The sequence below is a fragment of the Rana temporaria genome, chromosome 13 (genome assembly GCF_905171775.1).
Source record: "Rana temporaria chromosome 13, aRanTem1.1, whole genome shotgun sequence".
Classification (NCBI taxonomy): domain Eukaryota; kingdom Metazoa; phylum Chordata; class Amphibia; order Anura; family Ranidae; genus Rana; species Rana temporaria.
Genome location: NC_053501.1, coordinates 31,816,233 through 31,836,976, shown reverse-complemented (window position 1 = coordinate 31,836,976; position 20,744 = coordinate 31,816,233). Strand labels below are relative to the sequence as shown.

Genomic DNA, 20,744 nt, shown 5'->3' with positions numbered 1-20,744 from the left:
AAGCATTGCGCAGGACGCCGCGTTGCCCTGTAAGCATTGCGCAGGACGCCGCGTTGCCCTGTAAGCATTGCGCAGGACGCCGCGTTACCCTGTAAGCATTGCGCAGGACGCCGCGTTACCCTGTAAGCATTGCGCAGGACGCCGCGTTACCCTGTAAGCATTGCGCAGGACGCCGCGTTACCCTGTAAGCATTGCGCAGGACGCCGCGTTACCCTGTAAGCATTGCGCAGGACGCCGCGTTACCCTGTAAGCATTGCGCAGGACGCCGCGTTACCCTGTAAGCATTGCGCAGGACGCCGCGTTGCCCTGTAAGCATTGCGCAGGACGCCGCGTTGCCCTGTAAGCATTGCGCAGGACGCCGCGTTGCCCTGTAAGCATTGCGCAGGACGCCGCGTTGCCCTGTAAGCATTGCGCAGGACGCCGCGTTGCCCTGTAAGCATTGCGCAGGACGCCGCGTTACCCTGTAAGCATTGCGCAGGACGCCGCTTTACCCTGAAAGCATTGCGCAGGACGCCGCTTTACCCTGAAAGCATTGCGCAGGATGCCGCTTTACCCTGAAAGCATTGCGCAGGACGCCGCTTTACCCTGTAAGCATTGCGCAGGACGCCGCTTTACCCTGAAAGCATTGCGCAGGACGCCGCTTTACCCTGAAAGCATTGCGCAGGACGCCGCTTTACCCTGAAAGCATTGCGCAGGACGCCGCTTTACCCTGTAAGCATTGCGCAGGACGCCGCGTTGCCCTGTAAGCATTGCGCAGGACGCCGCGTTGCCCTGTAAGCATTGCGCAGGACGCCGCGTTGCCCTGTAAGCATTGCGCAGGACGCCGCGTTGCCCTGTAAGCATTGCGCAGGACGCCGCGTTGCCCTGTAAGCATTGCGCAGGACGCCGCGTTACCCTGTAAGCATTGCGCAGGACGCCGCGTTACCCTGAAAGCATTGCGCAGGACGCCGCGTTACCCTGTAAGCATTGCGCAGGACGCCGCGTTACCCTGTAAGCATTGCGCAGGACGCCGCGTTACCCTGTAAGCATTGCGCAGGACGCCGCGTTACCCTGTAAGCATTGCGCAGGACGCCGCGTTACCCTGTAAGCATTGCGCAGGACGCCGCGTTACCCTGTAAGCATTGCGCAGGACGCCGCGTTACCCTGTAAGCATTGCGCAGGACGCCGCGTTACCCTGTAAGCATTGCGCAGGACGCCGCGTTACCCTGTAAGCATTGCGCAGGACGCCGCGTTACCCTGTAAGCATTGCGCAGGACGCAGCGTTACCCTGTAAGCATTGCGCAGGACGCCGCTTTATCCTGTAAGCAATTGTGCAGGACGCCGCTTTTATCCGTAAGTAGGGTTGTCCCGATACTTTTTTTTCAAGTACTCGCCAATGCCGAATACCGATACTTTTTTTTTTTTTTTTTTTTAATGTCGTGGCAATTTTTTTTAATTTTTTTTTAACAGTGCTTTCTTCTTCTCTTTTTTTTTTATTTTTTTTTTTTTTTTTTTGGGGGGGGGGGTGGATTGTCTGTTTTTTTTTTTATTTATTTACATTTTTATTTTATTTTTTAAAAATTATTTATTGCAATTTTTTTTATCTTTTTTATGAGGTCTGTTGGGGGGGCTTTGGTGAGATATCAGGGGTCTTAACAGGTCCGTTAGAGGTTTGTTGTCAAAAAGTCAGATCGTGTGTACGGGCCTTTAGTGTTACTAGCGATGTCGGGGTCAGTTAGTGACCCTCCCAGCTAGGGTCAGTTAGTGCCAGATTTCCTGCCACCCTATCACAGTCCCACTATACGTCGCTGAGCACCGCAATTTAGAGCTGTTAAGATTGTGATCTCAATTTGACCCCCCCACACGGGGGTCTTAATCCAACGTTTCCACGATCCATGTAAAAAGTGCAGAGCAGTTCCCTGCTCACAGCTGTAAAAAAAACAAAAAAAAAACAGCTGGCTCCGTGCTGAAAGAGACGAGATAAAAAGAGACATTGTATCTTTCCATTTATTATATATATAATATTTTATTTTTTTACATTTCTTTAAATTTGATTGAAGCAAAGAGTATTATGTCTTATTTTATTGCCATCTTGTTTGATAACCTAATGTTCAGGGGTTGTAAATCTTTATAGTAAAAAAGTTCTTCAGAATCAAGATCTTTATTCCATGCAACATTGATTCTCATTTTATCCAGAATCAGTCTCTCAGGCTAGATGATGTCACGTAGTAATGTACTTTGTGGCCTTTCAGTCTCCAATTCCTTGGAAAATGAAGATGAATATTTTAGTAATTTATCTCTGAGTCGGCATAGTTTTTTTAGTTTAATTCATTTGACCGGTTTCCTAGGTTGCAGGTGGCTGTGTGTGTGTGTGTGTGTATATGTATGTGTGTATATGTATGTGTGTATATGTATGTGTGTATATGTATGTGTGTATATGTATGTGTGTATATGTGTGTATGTGTGTGTGTATGTGTGTATATGTATGTGTATGTATATGTATATGTATGTATGTGTGTGTATATATATATATATATATATATATATATATATATATATATATATATATATATATATATATATATATATATATATATAATTTTAGGCTCTTTACATCTAAAGATCTTCAAATGTACAAATAATTGTATTTAAGTTGTGCAGTGGGGTTCGCATCCCCCCACCCACGGCCAGCTCCATCCATCCCCCTCCACAACGCATCCCCCGCCCAGCACAATCTATCCCTCTCCACAATGCATCCCAATCCAAAAATCGGCCCAACATATCGGTCGCAAAAATCGGCATCATATATCGGCCGCCCCGATTTCTTAATATCAGCATCGGCCAGAGAAAAACCCATATTGGTCAACCTCTAAAAGGTATCCCCAAAAAAAGATATATTAAAAAAAAAAAAAAAAAATTCATCAGTTTAGGCCGATATGTGTTCTTCTACATATTTTTGGTAAAAAATGAGCAAAAAGCGTTTATTGATTGGTTTGCGCAAAAGTTGTAGCGTCTACAAAATAGGGGATAATTTTATAGCATTTTTATTGATAATTTTTTTACTAGTAATGGCGGCGATCAGTGATTTTTTTTTTTTTTTTTTTAATCGTGACTGCGACATTATGGCGGACACATCGGACACTTTTGATACATTTTTGGGACCATTGTCATTTTTACAGCGTTCAGTGCTATAAAAATGCACTGATTACTGTGAAAAATACACTGGCAGTGAAGGGGTTAACCACTAGGTGGCGCTGTAGGGGTTAAGTATTCCCCAAGGAATGATTCTTATTGTAGGGGAGCGTGGCTTGCTGTGACACGTCACTGATCGTGTTCCCGATGACAGGGATAATAGTACAATTTTTACATTGATCAACCTATTGGATGGAATTGAACATTCATACAAGTACAAACAATAGGCATGGAAGGCTGCCCTTTGTTGTTTGGTGCCTTTTTACCTCAGAGTTTACCATTCTGTCCCACCGTGTAACAACCACAGTGCAGGCCAATTCCATCCCTGCCAGCTCCCCCTCATGGTTCATTGGTGATCGGCTCATGCTAGTGAGTATCAGCCTTCCATGCCTATTTTTTGTACTTGCATGGATGTTCAATTCCATGCAATAGGTTGATCAATGTTAAAATTGTACTAATATACTAATGTTCACTTTATAGACGTATGTATGCTTTAGATGACATTCGGCCTATGAAGGACCTAGGGGTCTGAAACATGTCAGGCGTCATCTCCTACAGCTACATGCTACAGCCCTTCATACCAGAGGGCATTTATATTCATGCCTGTATTTTTGTACTGAAATTGATTTTACTCCTCTACTGTATAGACTACTACATGTTTTCAATAAACAATACTTTTTAAATACTCACCTGGTCTGTCCTAAAAATCCTGAGGGGTTATGCTGTGCCTATGAGCACTAGGTTTGCCTTTTAGTATTCTGCTACATACTTTGGTTTAAAAAAAAAAAAAATCCCAATAAGCGTATTTTGTTTGGACTGCAATATTTCGGCGGACAAACGAACACCAACTGACACTTTTGATACTTTGTGGGAACCATTGACACCAATACAGTGATTAGTGCTAAAAATATCCACTGTCACTGTACTAATGACACTGGCTGGGAAGGGGTTAAACATCTAGGGTGATCAAAGGGTTAACTGTGGGCCTAACCAGTGTTTGTGTAGAGTGTGAGGTGCTTTTACTAAGGCAAGTGATTTTATTCCCTGCTTTGTAGGGACACACAATCCTTCACTTCCCTCTGCCTTGTTTACATAGGCAGCGCTCCATTCTGTACCTCTGCCTGATGTTCGGCGGGTGCCAGCAGACGTTCATTGCCCGGTGATCTGCCAAGCTTGTTCCAGCTATGGTATTTGTTCCACTTAACAGCTGATGATCAGCTGTTGCGTTTGGCTATTTCCGTAGCCTGCTACTGCGCATGCCCGGAGTCTGCGCAGTCGGTTGTGGAACTTCTCAGATGGTCATCTCCTCCTCCCTCCCTGAGGCAGCTATAGGGACATTGCAGGGACAGACACCGGCCTACACACACACACACAGCTCTTGGCCACCACCGTGCAGGGTGATGGCGGTGCACCCTCCTATCCATCTCCATTTCCTATAATATCCCATAACAATCAGACCTCTCCCCTCCACCCTCCTCCAGGAACAGCCCATTCCCGTCACACAGCACACACCCGAACTTGCCGGTATCCCGCCTCCCCGAGCTCCGCTCACCGCCCGGAACCTCCGCCTGCACCGACACCACGGATCCCGACAGGCAGCGCGTCACCCGCCTGCACCGACACCACGGATCCCGACAGGCAGCGCGTCACCCGCCTGCACCGACACCACGGATCCCGACAGGCAGCGCGTCACCCGCCTGCACCGACACCACGGATCCCGACAGGCAGCGCGTCACCCGCCTGCACAGACACCACGGATCCCGACAGGCAGCGTGTCACCGGACAGCTAGCTGCCGATTCCGTGTTCCACAGCTGACGATCAGCTGTTTTGTTCGGCTATTTCCGTAGCCTGCCCGTAGCCTGTTACTGCGCATGCCCGGAGACTGCGCAGTCGGTTGTGGAACTTCCCACATGGTGGAACAAGAACGTTAATACACCGGCACCCAAAATCGGCGTCCGCTGTGAGTAATCACAGCAGAAGCGGCCCGCCAGCGCCCCCCCCCCCCCCCCAGGTGGAAGTGCAGAATCGTGTGTGTGTGTGTGTGTGTGTGTGTGTGTGTGTGTGTAATATATCTATCATGTGCGATCCTGTGCAGAAAGGCCGCCCTGTAGCAGTATATCTATGAGGTGCTCAGGAAGTAGTAAATACAATGTTGAGTGGGCTTGTCGGTGCAGATAACTGGGTCATACCTTCCAACAGATTTCACACGTAGGAGACAATCTGGCTTCCAATCCCCTCCACATGACGAATTGGCCTGAACATGTAGGCAAAGCTTCCTTGACTGTTCACCTGTTAAAAGCACCTAGGGCCTGTATTCTAGTTCTTTGCAAACAAGCGCACCCTCTAAATAAACAGCTGTAATTCTCGAGAATAAATGATCTCCCACAAATGGAAGATTTTGTAAACACTGAAGAATGTTCATAATGTCTCGACTATCATGGCGAATGTTCAAAACCTCTAATCGGAAAATGATTCCTGAGAAACCAAGGAGTGACTGTGTTGGATATCGGATTACTCGAGGAATCGCACCTACCTGATTGTTGCCATTCTTTCAGGTTCATTTCTTATAAACTGAGGATAGATGCCAACCTTCGTCACACTACAAAGAGCACACGGATTACCCCCACCCTTTCCATTTGTGTGTGTTTTTTTTATTTTTCTTCCCGATCTTTTATCTCCTAATGCCATTTACTCCAGTGTACTCCCATGCAAGAGCTGTGTTTGGCTGCACAGGTTATCCATGCATCCGCATGCAGGCAGTCCCGTTTGTGTCAATTGGGAATATGTAAAACCAATATTTCATATTCCTGATATGTGCCTGCTGTATCATGAACTTGTCCTGTTCTTTGTATTGCTTCCTTTGTGTGAAATCCCTGGTGTTGCTGCCAGTCCCTCTGCTTTCTTAGGCTGCATTCACACCTGAGCGTTTTGTCGTCTGAAGCGCGACGCTCAAACGCTAAAGGGGAAAAAATACTTTATTCCCTATGGAGATGGTTCACATCTCCACTCCAAAACGCCTGACGCCGAACGCCTGAAGCTCAAACAAGTTCCGGACCCTTTTTTGTCGCGCGTATCGGGCGGTTTGGTCGTTTTTGAGCGTTTCCATTTTCCATAGAAAGTAATGGAAACGCTCGATTCAAGCGACTAGCGCGACAACGAGCGTTTGCTACGGGCGTTTCGTCGCTTTAATCAATAGAACATTTCACCCAGGCAGAAGATAAAACAAATCTACCAACATAGCAACAAGTAATGAAAAGATGATAATTTTTCCTATTGACTAAAATAAAAAACGTCAAAGTACAAAAACGTCGGACGACGCTGTATGCAAACACGCAAATAAGCATGAATACGCGTGAAAAAACGCCGGAAAAAATGACCGAACGATCGACGCTCAGGTGTGAATGCAGCCTAAGTAAACGTTGACTACACGGAGTATGAAAGCACAGGGTGGTCAGTTTTCTGGCTGTGCTAAAAAAATTGGCCTCCTCCCCTCCAATGATCAGGTTTCAGCTGACATGCCCCAGTCACAACCATTCACTGGGATGACTAGTGTACTGCTGTTTCTCCTCCTCTAGCTCTCTGAGTTCCTTATGCAGCTGTCAACAGAGGGTATGTGAACACTTAGATAAATATCTTTTATTTTTTTGTTTTGTTTTTATCAATACACAAGTGTTTTGCCTTTCATTTTTTATTTTAAACAGAATGGGTTGTTTTACAAGGTGATCATTTAGATCAGGGGTCCTCAAACTACGGCCCGCGGGCCACATGCGGCCCGCGGGGGACTTTAAACCGGCCCGCCCGTCCCTGACAGGCAATGCCGACCGGTTACACAGCAATCCCGCTGTGTCACGGAGATCTCCGTGACACAGCGTTAACAGTTCCGGCGCGCTGTGTTAAATGTCCCGCCCTCCTCCTCCTAGAAGACTAGCTCGTGTGATAAAGCCATCGTGCTGTCTGTCACACAAGCTAGTCTAGGAGGAGGAGGAGGGCGGGACATTTAACACAGCGTGCCAGAACAGTGGGGGAGCATCGTGACAGCCAGACTGACACAGCACAAAACAGTAAGGAGGCTGTGAGGTGCTTACAATGGGGGGGGGGGGGGGCTGGCTTATTTTTAATGATAATGATGATGATGGGGGGGGGGGGTGACTTGCGATTGTGAGGGGAGCTAAAGTTAATTTTTAATAACGATGATGATGATGATTGGGGGGGAGGGGGGGGGGGGGTGACTTGAGATTGTGAGGGGAGCTAAAGTTTATTTTTAATGATGATTGGGGGGGGGGGGTGGCTATATTGTGAGGGGAGCTAAAGATTATTTTAATAATGATGATGATGATGGGGGGTGGGGGGGCTGGCTTGCGATGGTGAGGGGAGCTGATGGGTTTTTAATGATGATGAAGGGGGGGGGGGGGCCTGGCTTACGATAATGATGGTGGGCGGGGGGGGGGGGGGTTTAAACCAGGGGTCCTCAAACTACGGCCCGCGTGATTTTTTAATGATGATGATGATGGCGGAGCTGATGATTTTGTAATGATGATTTTGTAATGATGATGATGGCGGAGCTGATGATTTTGTAATGATGATGATGGTGGAGCTGATGATTTTTTAATGATGATGATGATGTAATGATGATTGGGGAGCTTGCATTGTTCTTATTCATTTTAAATATTGTATTTGTTCCCATTTTGTTTTTTTCACTTCAAAATAACATATGTGCAGTGTGCATAGGAAATTGATCATAGTTTTTTTTATAGTCCGGCCCTCTAACGGTCTGAGGGACAGTGAACCGGCCCCCTGTTTAAAAAGTTTGAGGACCCCTGATTTAGATATACTTTAAGCCAAGGGTGCCCAACCTTTGGAAAAGCGAGGGCCGCTTAAGCAACTTGGTAACCAGTCGAGGGCCACAATGAGCGGAGCGGGCGGATGACAGGTCACGGCTACTCTATAGGCCCTTCGATACACCCAAATTCCTTTCTGGTTTTTTTTTTTCGGATTGGAGTTAGGTGGGCGTAAATGGACATCTGTCGCTCTATAGAGGTGAATTGAGGCTCCCATTTGGTTGGGCTGATCATGTGAAAAGGGCCTAAGACTGCTTTCACACTGATGTGCTGCGGTTTACCCACACCGCGGGTGCAGCGTAGTGCACCTGTGTCTATCCTGCGGGTTAGCTGAACTTTGCCATAGACTCCACCTGTGGCAAAAGCCAGCGCTGTAGAGGAAGCATACGCTTTTGGGGTTCTGCTCAGCAGCCGATTTGTTCCTCTACCACCAGCTTCATTCACAACACTGATTCTCTGTTATGGCGGGTCAGCAACCTGCGATCTGGGCTTGCCATTCCTCCATTTCAGAGCAGGAGGTCGCGGGCTACATCAGAGGGCTCCGTGGGCCACACGTGGCCCCCGGGCCACTGGTTGGCCACCCCTGCTTTAAGCCTTTACTTTCCACTGTTACTCCCAGCTTGATGCCCCAGCTGTCTTTTTTCCTTTATTGGCTCTCATTGGTGGACATTGGATTCAATGGAGCGAATTGCAGCGCGTCTGCAGAAACACAAGATCACCTTGCGTTAAAGATCTATGATCTATTCTGTCTGATTAACTGCCCCTCTAGCCCCCACCCAACGATCTGTCATAAGTTCCCTGCCCCTGTCTGAAGGTGCCCGGAGACATCCATATTTTAGCGGGATTGATCGAAGATTGTCTGATGTCTGTGGGAAGAAGCTGTCTGGGTGTCTCGTATGCTCAGGATAAACATGCTAGATTTTTATTGGCTTCTATATAGTAGATAAGTGGTAAGATCATCTTTCATACACAAGTAAGATGCACCTTTTTGTGGTTCGTCTTTTCTTTTTTGTTTGCTGTTCTCCTACTTTGCAAAGCACATTTCTTTTATTATCCCCATTAGACTTTGGGCTGGCAGCTTTTCCATCCAGCTCCGCTGCCTGATGGATCCCATGGAGTCTTGCCACGAGGACCACGCTCTCCGTAATTGGACCTGATTATACAGGAGAGCGCCTGTCTTCTCTTCCCCGCCTGCGCGGCCTTTCAGAGCTGTAGAAATCGCTCAGTCTCACACTGCTTCTTTTATTAACAGAGCCCTGTTGGCGATCACATCTAATCTCGTTGTAGCACACTGGAAGTACAGGTGAATAAAAAAAAAAAAAAATCCCTGTCCCAATAGGACTCTGCAGTGCCTGTAATAATTGGGGATAAAAAAACGGCCCCCAGGTGTCATTACTGCAATGCCTTACAGAGTTCTGACTCTAGATAAAGGAGGTGTTGTCATATTTCTTTGTCTTCAGGTTCTAATCCAGAGACTGCAAGGTTTCCCTTTAATCTGCTGCTTAGCAAAACATGTACAGTTGAGTATCTCTATATCCTGCGGGATATATCCATTACTGCATGTTCAGTGGTAAGTACTCCGTATAGGATGTGTTGTCTCATTTACACTTGCCGTTGGGGGGGGGGGTGTCGGTTAAAGCGCCACAGAGCCATGGTTTAACGGCCCCTCCAACCACTCCTTAAAGGGGTTGTAAAGGTAAATGTTTTTCACCTTAATGCATCCTATGCATTAAGGTGAAAAAACATCCGACGATACGGCCCCCCCCCCCCCAACCCCCGTTTTACTTACCTCACCCCTCGAAAGTCCCGTGAACTTTCTCGTGATCCTCTTTGGTTCCCAGCCTGGCCGTTGATTGGCTAGGCTGGACGGATTGATAGCAGAGCAGCCATTGGCTGGCGCTGCTGTCAATCACATCCGATGACGCGGTGCGCCGGAGGCGTGCCGAGTGATACAGTTGGCGGCTTGCACGCCGCTGTATCACGGGAGTGCGCCCGCAAAAGCTTTCCACCATGCGAGCTCGCTCGCATGAAGGTGGAAAGCTTTTGCGAGGAGGAGCCGAGACAGCCGCCGAGGGACCCCAGAAGACAGGATTCGGGGCCACTCTGTGCAAAACGAGCTGCACAGTGGAGGTAAGTATAACATGTTTGTTGTTGTTAAAAAAAAAAAAAAAAATGCCTTTAGTGTTCCTTTAAGCTGAAGAGGCAGCCATCAGGGGTGTACGCATACCATCACAAGAATTGTAGTCCAATCGAACCCCCTGTTCCCCCGTTGTTTGGCTGTCTCTACCATCCACTAAACACTGCCTATTTATGTGAATGGGGCTGCACTGCAACCGTCCCACAGCTGCATTGGAATGCATGTGGTTGCGCCGCCGCCCTAAATTCTGCAGCGCGTTTGTGCAGAATTTAGGGGTTTGAGCATGCAACATATTGCTTCCTCACTGCCTGTCAAATGCCTCTAAAAAAGCTCCCAAAGGTATAGCATGTTATAAGTAGACCCTTAAAGTGTTACTAAAACCACCAAACAGTAAAATCATTCTATATATGCAGTAAAGCATGCTTGTTATACTCAATGTAGAATCTGAAGGGTTAATCCTCCGCATAGTGTAAAAAGACTGTTTGATCTTGTATGCACAAATCCTCCCCTTCTTCCACTGACTCCAAAACAGGTCTGGATAAGACAGTCTATGGAGTTAGGCTGCACATGCTCAGTTTGGTGTGTAGGCTGGAGAGGTTTTTTTTACTTTGGGAGAGTGCATGTGATCTGCACAGAGCCAATCGGCACTGTCCAGACAAAGGGTCAGGGGTCCTGGATCCTGATGGGACAGTTCAGTGCAGTATGAAAACTCCTCCTGCAAGCTTTAACCAATCACTGATAGAAGTCACAAGACTGCTCTAACTGCTGATGAGAAAAGGAATTTAGCAGTTTGTTTACTAAAATGATTGCATTTCCATGTTTTGTGTGCTGTGGGAGATCAGATATAGTGAATGCAGAGTCTTGGGTGTGGTAACACTTTAACGTGCATCACACACTAACAGTGAGCTTCTCTTATTTGATCCCTTTTATCTGTTAAATACACTCTCAGAAAAACAAACAAGGCGCCTCTAAGTGCAGAAATATAAAACTTTTAATATCCCCTAAAGGGGTTAAAAACACTTACAAGATGGTGGATGAAGCAGGCATGTAGCAGGTAAGTGTGTCCAGAAGATATTCCAGTGGCAGGGCAGTCCCAGTCTGATGATAAAGCTTCCAAGGAAGTCCACAAGATAACAGCCAACTTGTGCTGTGAGTGTTTAGGGAACACAATGGTGCTGGAGCCTGGGGATGATGTCAGAGGAAGCGACTGACTGGCTGAAGAAGGAACCAATGAGCTGTTCCGAAACGCGTCCCGCCTCTATGACACACTTCCTGTCCTCTTCCTGTTTGTGTTCCATGCTAGTTCTTGTCTCGCTTCCTCTGACATCTTACCCAGGCTCCAGCACCATTGTGTTCCCTAAACACTCACAGCACAAGTTGGCTGTTATCTTGTGGACTTCCTTGGAAAGTGCAAAAAAAAAAAGTACTTGTTGATCCTGCCTCTGCTTTACTGTCATCCATTTACAATGTTTCCAGTTCTATCTAAAGACTACTTAACACCTCCCCCTATATTTTGGAGACCGGGGGTGGGGTTTGGGGCATGTTCTGTAGTCCTAACACACTCCCTATTTTAGGGTGACCATGCTGTTCCTCCAAGGATGCAGTGCAGTGAGTGAGCGTTGACAACCCAGGATGGGAACGGAAGTGTATTACTGGGGGATCACCGGGTGAAGAAAGGAGGAAATGTCAGTGGTTCTAAAGGCAGAAGGTTTTACTTTAATGCTTTTTCTGCATATTGGGGTATAAATTCATCTACCCCCCCCCTTATCTGAGTCCGATTTCGATCGAGCAATGTGCACAAGAGCACCAGTTCTCTTGGCTCTCTCATGCCATTGGCTCCCGCTGCTGTCAATCACAGCCAGAGAGGGGGGGGGGTTACTGAGGCCTGTTCCGAGGAGCCTTATTTGTTGTCCTATGACCTGATATTATGTAGGGCATTTCTTGATAATTTCTTTTTCATTTGAGTTTCTTTCCTGTGTAGTTCAGTGGAAATTTCCATGCCTTGCCCCTCTATTCACTATAACAAGCTTTGTTAGTCAATGTTTTCCTCTGTTTATTCGCTCCCTGCCTCCCTGGTACAGTCTCATACAGTGCCAGTCCCCGGAGCCCAGTGTGCCTGTTTTATCTCACGCTCACCCATCTACTGCGTGTTTTCTGTGTTATTGCTGATTTGTTCACACCTCTAACGAGTACACGCTTCCAATATTGCAGCCCCCGTCAGCGACCTATAGACTTTGCCTTTTCTTTTCTGGGCGCCAGAGGAATTGGCATGACTGGAATGGTGGCTCAGTCCAGTATGGCTCCCAGTTGGAGGTGGCGGGGAAGTTTGGGTACCCACAGCCTCATATGACATTTTGCAGCGGGTATGCTCTGTGCCATGACAGGGCTCGCCACGCCACTAATTATATCTATCCCTCAAGCCTCCGTCCTGTGACAGGACTTGCTGTTTGTTTCTAGTTTGGGTTCTGCTTCGTGCAGGGCCTTCAAAGCTTTTAACTTCTCGTGTGTACATCAAAGATTAATTTGTGGAGGCTAATGAGGCTTTAAAAGGCTGGCTGTAAACAGTTTGAGCAAGAGTATTGTGGAGTGCTGAGGGAGGAATGACACAAAGGCGTCTATTCACAGGGCCACTTTTCCCAATGTTTGTCAAGTGCTTTTACTGGGAGTCCGACTGGCGTCTTCCTCGTCGGGGGTTTACTGGCTGCATTGCATGGCAGTCAGTGTTGACACAGTGGCCTTTATTTAAATACCTTTTTGTTTTATAGTGCTCTTCTCTCTAAGAACATAAAGAACTGTACAGAGTGTGGTAAAATAATCTTTTATTAAACGTGGTAAAAGGTTGTGTTCCATAGTCTTGGATCTGTAGCCTGTTCTTTTAATGAAAGGATACTGGGGTCAATTGACTGACGTTTATTGCATGCAACACTTTGCTTTATTGGAAATATTGCATGCAATATCAATTCAGTACAGTTAAAGGGGTTGTAAAGGTTTGTTTGTTATTTTCTTTAGGTTCCTTTAACCCTTTCCCTACCGAGGCATTGTAAAATGACGGTGGGAACCCTCCCTCCGGGTGGACGTCCTTGCCTTCCTGGGCGGCTAGGGGGCGTGCGTGCGCCCCCCCCGCCGCATTGCTCGGGACCCTGATACTCGTGGCCACCGGGCACCCGTGGGTTGCCCGCAATCACAGCAGGACAATGGATCTGTGTGTAAACACACAGATCCATGTCCTGTCATCGGTGAGGAGACCGATGTGTGTTCCCAGTACAGAGGAACACACATCCATCTCCTCCTTTTGTGAGCCCCCTACAGTTAGAACACACTTTAGGGAACATATTAACCCCTTCAGCGCCCCCTAGTGTTAACCCCTTCCCTGCCCGTCACATTTACACAGTAATCAGTGCAGTTTTATAGCACTAATCAATGTATCCCAAAAACGTGTCAAGTGTCCGATTTGTCTGTCACAATGTCACTAAAAATAACAAAAACCCTGTGAAATTCGGGACAGTTGGCAAGTATGTCCTTTGTATGTTTTCAGAAACTGATTGCACTAAATGAAGTCAATGATGGCTCCACATTTCTTGTCCTTTTACAATGCCTCGTGTCCAATAAGTTCCTGAAACCTTGACATGTTCATCCATTAATCTGCTTACTATATGTTGCATATGATAACATTTGCACTGCTGTGTTAAAACATTTTTGGCAAGACCTGTGAATAAAGTGTTTATATAATTATATTTTTATCATGCTTCAGAAATACTTGATTTGACCACCCATATCAGTAATGTACTAAACATTCTAGTGGAGAACGTAGTTGTGGGGTATGTGTGTGATGTTAAACGTTGATTAATGTAAGCTGTTTGTGTAGTAACAAGTTTGGCATTTTCCATCTTTGATTTGCCTCATTCCTGTGTCTGCACTACATTCTTTTACACTCCTCCAGCTATGGACTTGTAAGATAACCACCTTCCTTGTTGGAGATTCTAGCTGGTGTGAGTGGATGGGGGTGGTATAATACCAAAGGGCTTTATAGGTAACAAGTTTAATTAGTATGTTATAGAGTTTTAGGTTAACGGTCTACTGAAAGCATGCTTGGTGTTCAGTTAAATCACCTTTTGGCTTCTTATATTTCTAAGGAGTTTAAATTCAGCAGAGTGATACCTTTACCAGAGTGCCATGTTCTGCCCACCTGTTTTGGCCATCACAGGTGGTATGTCCTCATAAAACTGGGCCTTAGGCCCCTTTCACATGGGGTGGATCAGTAATGATCCGCCCCGTGAACCTCCGCTTGCTCAGCGGGGATCGCTCTGTTGATCCCCGCTGAGCCGGCGGATGACAGGGCAGTCCCCGCACACTGTGCAGGGACCGCCCTGTCTTTTCTCCGCTCTCCCCTATGGGGAGATCGGATTATGGAAAGTAGGACGGATGGAAAAGTAGGTTTTTCCTCCGTCACACTTTAGCGGATCGGAGCGGGTCGGATGTCAGCGGGCATGTCACCGCTGACATCCGCGGCTCCATAGAGGAACACAGAGCGCCCGTTCAGGTCCGCCTAAAAAACTGTCAGGCGGACCTGAACGCACCACCCGTGTGAAAGAACCCTTAGTCTCTTTTCAGGTCCAGATTAGGTCCTTCCCAGGATAGATGGAAAAGGCAGGAACAGATCATAGCCATGGTTTAGGTTCAAGGGTTTCCAGAGTGATCAATTTTAATACTAACTTAGGTAGAGTACCACAAAGTGCCCTCTCTTCAGTAGTATTGTTACCTTGACAGTCTACTTAAAGACTTAAAGTGGAGGTCCGGCTTAAATTTTTTTTAAAAAAATAAGTCTTCAAACACTGTAGCTGCTGACTTTTAATAATGACACTTACCTGTTCAGGGTGCCCGCGATGTCGATAGCCGAAGCCGAGCAATCGCTCATCTCTCGGCTGCCCCGCTGTCATCCTTGGTGAGGGAATCAGGAAGTGAAGCGTCGCGGCTTCACAGCCCGATTCCTTGCGGCACTATGTGAATGGGTGGATGTCTCCTGGGACACACACAAGGTCCCAGAAGACACCGCTCCACATTTCCCAGGAGGCAGCGCAACAAAAAGACCCACCGCGGACAAGGAAGTGGCAGATTAGGAGATCTGCCTAGTAACAGCCACTTCTGGTAAGTATACAAAAAAAATATATATATTTTTTTCAATTTTTCTTGTAGCGTTTTTGGCTATTTTTTTAGGGTGGACCTCTGCTTTAAAGTAGTTGTAAAGACAGAACGTTTTTTTTTATCTTGATGCATTAAAATAAAAAACCTTCTGTGTGTAGCAGGCCCCCCCTAATACTTACCTGAGCCCCATCTCTGTCCAGCGATGTCCAGGACTCTCCGTCCTGATTGACTGAAACACTGCAGCGGCGCCATTGGCTCCTACTGCTGTCAAAGTCAGTTAGCCAATCAGGAGAGAGTGGAGGCAAGGCCAAACCACAGCTTTGTGTCTGAATGGACACACAAACCTGCAGCTAGGCTTGGGTGCTCCCAAAGCAAGCTGCTTGAGGAGGGAGGGGCCAGGAGCAGCGAAGAGGTACCTGAGAAGAGGAGGATACAGGCTGCTCTGTGCAAATTCACTACACATTTTCTAAAAATGTTTTATTTTTTTGACTTTGCCATTACTTTAAGCTGGCCATAGATGGTTTGCAGATTGGCTAGTTTTGCAAGGATTTTGATCCACCTATGGATGTTCCCGCACGAGAAACGTTGATCTAATGATCGGCTTCTCCAATGGGAATGTTGGAAAATTTTAATATGATCAGTGTATTCCAACGGGATAGGAGTCTGTGCTGTCAGAATATAATAAAGCAGAACCATTCATCAGTAGGTGTTTTTACCCTCTTGGTGCTGACAACATGCAGATATGCGGCCTCTCGGCGAGTGGGCCTTGGTGCCGAGTGGGTGCATATTTGCGTGCAATATTTCAAAACCAGCTGTGCCAAGCGCACATGCCCTGCGTGCTCCCAGCACAGTTATTGGCTGCTAATGGAAAGCTCCCGATCATGTGACTGCCAAGACAACCAATCAGTGGTCACATGATCCTAAATCCCAGCAACTGAAACCTCTTAAAGGTCTGGGAGGCGCCAGGGATCTGAATCTTGCATAGATGCATTTCTTTTTTTTTCCCAGTCCACACATGCGAATGGGGGGGGGGGGATCTTCTTCCCTGCTGTGCCGTTGTATTCTGACAGCAAGCCTCTTTCACTGTCAGAATACACTGGTCAGCGACTTGTGGCAAACCTACTGCAAACCACTGGTCTACAAAAGTTTTCCAACAGACCCATTCAGCAGTTGAATGTCATATCTACTTATGTTGAGCGGGACCTGCAATAGATGGATTGCTTTTTGTCTGTTTCCTGCTGAATTGCTTGAATTTTAATCCATGTATGGGAAGCTAAGGTAGTTAAGCTGGCCATACACTATACAATTTTCTTATTCAATCTTCTTTAGATTTACCTTCAACTATGTAGTACAAGGGCATGCCTGATTGCATACAAATTAAAAGTGTTTAGGTTAGACCTCCTATTATATGGTTTTGATAAATCTAAAGGAAAGCTGTACAAGAAAATTGTATAATGTATGGCCAGCCTTAAAGGGGTTGTAAAGGTAAAACATGTTTCCCCTAAATAGCTTCCTTTACCTTAGTGCAGTCCTCCTTCACTTACCTCATCCTTCCATTTTGCTTTTAAATGTCCTTATTTCTTCTGAGAAATCCTCACTTCCTGTTCTTCGGTCTGTAACTCCACACAGTAATGCGAGGCATTCTCCCTGGTGTGGAGAAAGCCTCTTGAGGGGGGAGGGGGCGAGCAGAAGTGTCAGGACGCCCAGTAACACACAGCTCCTTTCTCTATCTGCAAAGTAGAGAGTGTCCTGACACTCCTGCTCGCCCCCTCCCCCCTCAAGAGGCTTTCTCCACACCAGGGAGAAAGCCTTGCATTACTGTGTGGAGTTACAGACAGAAGAACAGGAAGTGAGGATTTCTCAGAAGAAATAAGGACATTTAAAAGCAAAATGGAAGGATGAGGTAAGTGAAGGAGGACTGCACTAAGGTAAAGGAAGCTATTTAGGGAAAAACATTCTTACCGTTACAACCCCGTTACAACAAATTTTGTACACTGAGCTGCGTGTGCAGCCCCAAATCCCCAAGGATTTGCACCTACTTGCGCTGCACTAACACATGCACCTCAACACTCTTTATCATACTACAGACCATTCATTTTGAATAGGTCGGAGATGTGTTGGGTGGCATTGAAAATGAGTTTTGTGTCTGTGATAATGACTGGCACATGAACAGTTAAAGATTGTGAATATATTAAAGCTCTATGCCTGCTTGGCTGTGGAGGTTGCACACTGCCTGCTGTGATTGCAGCTCTGATTAATGATTCCCCCCCATCTACTGCAGCTTGTGAAAGTTTCATTTGCCAGGACCTGTGATTTATGTCACCTGTTTGCCGTTTTCCTGAGCTAGTGGGAGTGTGCTGTCTAGATGCACGTCTCTCTGCTCAGCCTCTGTGTATTCTGTCTATGCAAACCTAAGGGAGTCAATGTGATTCATATCCTCAGATTTCCAAAGTCCCTCTGAGTCAATCATGGCTTTTGCTCTTCCCGCTCGTAGTCAGCGGCACTCCTTTTTGTACTCCTCATAAAAACTTTGCTGTAAAAGATTGTCTCCATTTTACAGGGGTGAGTTATCGAACAATTAAAAGGGCAAAAGAGGATTGAAGATGAGCAAACCGATCATTGCACAGTTTAACCACTTTAGGACTGGACCAATATGCTGCTAAATGACCCAAGGGGTTTTTACAATTCGGCACTGCGTCGCTTTAACAGACAATTGCGCGGTGATGCGACGTGGCTCCCAAACAAAATTGGCGTCCTTTTTTCCCCATAAATAGAGCTTTCTTTTGGTGGTATTTGATCACCTCTGCGTTTTTTTTTTTGCGCTATAAACAAAAATAGAGCGACAATTTTGAAAAAAATGCAATATTTCGTGCCGACTTCAGAAAAGGTTCTTGTACTACTTCAAGGCGTCTTCTAGGCGACCTGTACCCATTGATTTCAATGGAAGTCGCCTCCAAGTCGGATCCCCTGCCTTAACTGAAGCAACTTTCCAGGAAGTGAAAATAGTTTCTAAGGCAAACCCCTCCCTCCCACAGAGCAGATTATGTGATTGGCCACTGGCAAAGTCGCCTGTCCTGGAGGCGACCTGAAGTCGCGTTGTAAGTCGCTCCAAGTAGCGCTGAAGTCGCGCTCAAGTTGTCTCCAAGTTGCCTTGCAAAGTCGCACTGGATGTTGTGTTGCCCCAGTGTGCAACCGACACTTAGATTCTTGTAATAACAATGAACTTGCGTATATGAAAGAGCCCCCCACCTCTTACCTTCACTTACTTTATACGAGAGCCCGTTCACACCACAATTTCTGTGTTCCGGAAGCATTCCTGCATGCGCTTGTGTTTTTTTTTTTCTTCCTTTCTTCAGCTCTGGACCTGCATTATGCTGCGTTTTTAAAGCAGTTGGCGTTCCATTGCCACCAATTGGCGGTGATTTGACATGTCAAATCGGCCTGTTATGAACATGGGCTAAATCTGATTCTTCAGAGGTCACCTGTTGCCTGGTAGTTATAGCCTTTTGAAACGTCTGACCTCACATTGGTGGTGGTTTACTAAAGGTAAATCTACTTTGCACTTCAAGTGCAAAGTGCACTTGAAATTGCACTTGGAAGTGCAGTCGCTGCAAATCTGAGGGGTAGATCTGAAATGAGGAGAAGCACTGCTGATTTTATTATCCAATCACGTGCAGGGTAAAATACAGTTTTTTTTTTTATTTTTTGTCCCCCTCGGATCTACAGCGACTGCACATCCAAGTGCACTTTCAGTGCAATTTCAAGTGCACTTTGCAGTTGTCGTGCAAAGTGGATTTGCCTTTACAACCAAATCCTGTGTGTAGAAGGTAAAAATAGTCTTGGCTCAGGCTTCATCCAGGCCACACCCCTCAACGTGTTTGGCTCCGGTCACAGGGGAAAACGCATTGGGGCTTTTGGGACTTTTCTTTCTTTTGCACGTGCCACCGCAGCATATTGCACTGTGCTGCTCTCTAGAGACATAAAGGAAGTGTCGGTGTGTTAAAAAAAAAAAAATGTAAACTATGAGATGCACTGAAACGTGCATTACACCACTCTCTCTGACCTTACACAGACACTAGCCTGAAAGGTAAAATGTTGCATGAGAGTGCAGAATGAACCCTAAAGTTTTTTGAGGCTTTGTTTTTTTTTTTTACGTAGGAAACTATTAGCTAGGTGCGGAGGGGGTGGAAAATGGGATTTTTTTGCCTGATGTTGAGGAGTCGTCCCCCCCCCCCCCAAAAAAAAATAAAAAGTGGTGTTCTCACCTGAGCCGATTCTTGAGCACTCGGGTGCGAATCGCACTGCGCTTTCTCAATGGCCTGGGCGCCGGGTGCTGTTAATAGGGGCCAAACTTCTGTCTCTATTCGCAGCCGTGAACTGAGCAGGTACACAGGGCCGATCTGCCCTATAGGCTCACTATGCCAGCCGCTTAGGGCCCCGCAAAGCTACGGTGGGCCCCCAAATTACTAGAGGCCCTGCCTGGTGAGAAGTAATTTTCGGCCCCTCACCCCCCTTCTCAACTCCAGAAAAATGTGTATATCCATGGCACTCCAAGAATTTGAATCGTGACCGATAAAGTCTGTGTTGGAGAGGGTAGCAGATCTTCACGCACTTTAGGCAGCACTCAGGGGGACAAGCAATCTCTAATGGGAACAGAAGATGTTCCAGTGGCAGGGCAGTCCCAGTCTGATGATAAAGCTTCCAGGGAAGTCCACAGGATAACAGCCAATTTGTGCTGTGAGTGTTTAGAGAACACAATGGTGATGGAGCCTGGGGATGATGTCAGAGGAAGCGAGACAAAAACCAGCATGGAACACAACCAGGAAGAGGGCAGGAAGTGTGTCATAGAGGCGGGACGCGTTTCGGAACAGCTCATTGGTTCCTTCTTCAGCCAGTGACCGGCCAGCCACTGGGCACAAATTGGCTGTTATCCTGTGGACTTCCCTGGAAGCTTTATCATCTGACTGGGACTGCCCTGCCACTGGAACATCTTCTAGACACACTTACCTGCTACATGCCTGCTTCATCCACCATCTTGTAAGTGTTTTTAACCCCTTTAGGGGATATTAAAAGTTTTATATTTCTGCACTTAGAGACGCCTTGTTTGTTTTTCTGTTCCCCTTCTCAACTCGCTGGCTGCATGGGAGAAGAGGTAAGAAGTCAGCACCCCCCGCTTCTCACTTTAATGTAAGATGTAATTTCTGACAGCAGAACACCCCCTCCCCCGCTTCTCAACTTTAATGTGACATGTAATTTTGCTTAGGGCCCCAGGGAGGTCACGATCGGCACTGCAGGTACATGTCAAACTCGGGCATCGGAGGAGGGAGGAGGAAGATAAGCGGAGCTTCCCCTTTTGGGTGGATCTCCATCTTTTGCTATCAGTGGATGAACAAGCCTGTTGCATTGTGCTCTTACTTCTTCTATGTAGTTCTGTTTCTCCCTGTCATCGCAATTC

General features: G+C 46.7%; 1 protein-coding gene across 1 annotated transcript in view; it reads left to right on the top strand.

Annotated features, from left to right (window-relative positions):
- BRF1 (BRF1 RNA polymerase III transcription initiation factor subunit) overlaps positions 1–20,744 on the top strand; it is a 437,396-nt gene that overhangs the window by 122,734 nt on the left and 293,918 nt on the right. The gene's annotated exons all lie outside the window — the stretch shown is intronic.